Consider the following 1,883-nt stretch of genomic DNA (forward strand, 5'->3'; position numbering starts at 1 on the left):
TTTGCACCAGTTCAGAGATAGTTCTGAAATATGTAGTTCGGATCTAGTGCTTTGTCAGACTGTCTCCAAATTTTACTGCAGGGTTCTTTTCCCCCCTTCCCTATACTACCTATATCTTCCTTCACACTCATGTAACGTTTTCAGTTTTAAAAATTTCACTCTCCATTTTTGCTATATCTCCGCCTAAGAAGTTTCACTTAAAAAAAATATCAATCGTTTTATGGGCATATCTCCGGGTCGCTACGTACCAGTTGCGATAACAGGTTTGTTCCACAAGCTACTCGAAGTATCTTCGAGTTACACATACGCGTTCCACAAGTAAGTTTTAGAGTTTCTTTGATATACGCTCACAGTTTGAACTTTGCTCGAGTTTTTCTACAGGTAGCTTGTGGAACAAACCTAATATCGAGGGCTTATACTCAATAGCCTCTATCTGCAATTTTCACAAAAACAACTTTGAGATGTTAGAGCCCATCTGGTTCTTATTTGTCATCACTGGTGTTAATTCTGAATTTGTAATTTAAAAGTAAATTCTTCTGTCAAGCGTGATACAAGGTCAGTATTAACATCACCGATGACAGTTAAGTCTAAAGTGGATTTTTATATTAGAATCTCATTTTTGTAAAAAACGCAGATAGAGGGTATTGAATATAAGCCCTCGATATGTTGGAGGTTTAATTATTTAAAAAGAAGGCTGACTTTTTTGTCGGGTGTTGCTAGTTATCTCGAAAATAGCTTTCAGTTTAATAACCACACATTTGAATATTCGAATGGCTTTTGCCTGTAACTTACAATAATTTTTTCACAATTTACTCACATTGTAAAAGAGTTTTGCATACAAAGTTTCAAAGTTTTTGCGTAGTTGAAAAATTAATTTAAGCCATGAGGAATTATAGATGAAGTCCTTTAATAGTGGTACTTTTCCACAGTTTGAAAAAATATGTAATTTTGTTTTTTTTTTTTCAATACCACACTCAAACGAAGCAACTGAGAGGATCTTAGGTATAAAGTTTTCTTTCTGGCGCAAAGAAAGAAACCGGCTTTTAATTAAAAATCTTTAAAGTGAACTTAATTTTAAAAATAATCTTAAATTAAAAAATGTAGAATTCTTTGACTATTTAAACACTGAAGATGGAAATGATCTTATTATTGCTATTCAAAAATATCGTAAATATAAAATACTGTGAATAATGATGTGTACACTCATGCTAAAATGAATAACACTTTTCTTATGAACTATATTTTATTTATATACCAAAATATTGTTAAAAACACTGGTACACCTACAAGAAAAAGGGAAATTTTTTTAGCCTAAAACATGGTGGTTACTGAAGGCTATTTATATACAAAATTTCATGAAAATCGGACCAGCCGTTCGCGAGATTACCTGTTACAAAAAAAAGGGGGCGTCTCTTTATATAATTAGTATAGATATGACTCGAACCCGTCATGCGTCGCTTTACTTCCCTGCAGTAAATTTCCTTAGTTCTGAACTAGCGCAGATCTAGCTCTTTAAGAGCGGGTACTGCTTCGCGATCTATCCCAACGCAATGCTTTCAATTGTCTCTTTTTACATGGCGATGTCCTACGAAGTGGAAATTGCCACCTCTGCTGAACTTTCGAACTAGTTCTGAACTGGTTCAATTTTCGTCAGTTCTGGGACAATAAGTTTTTTATGAAAAAAAATTTTAAAACTAGATTGCTGGATATTTATTCTTTTCTGTACTGTTTTTATTTTGGACAGATCTGCAACAATAAGTTTTTTATGAAAAAAAATTTGATTATTCGATTTTTTGATATTTTTTTAATGTGTTCATTTTATTTAATATTTTTATACTCTTATTTTATTTATATTAAATTTTATCATTTTCGCTTAAATTTTT

At 32.0% G+C, this 1,883-nt stretch overlaps 1 protein-coding gene across 1 annotated transcript in view; it reads right to left on the bottom strand.

Moving 5' to 3' along the window:
- The window catches only part of LOC118747995 (intraflagellar transport protein 88 homolog), a gene marked incomplete at both ends in the record, with an annotated part of 259,784 nt that overhangs the window by 150,533 nt on the left and 107,368 nt on the right, over positions 1 to 1,883 (bottom strand).

The sequence above is a fragment of the Rhagoletis pomonella genome, unplaced genomic scaffold (genome assembly GCF_013731165.1).
Source record: "Rhagoletis pomonella isolate Grant_MI unplaced genomic scaffold, Rhpom_1.0 Rhpom_scaffold_00001, whole genome shotgun sequence".
Lineage (NCBI taxonomy): Eukaryota > Metazoa > Arthropoda > Insecta > Diptera > Tephritidae > Rhagoletis > Rhagoletis pomonella.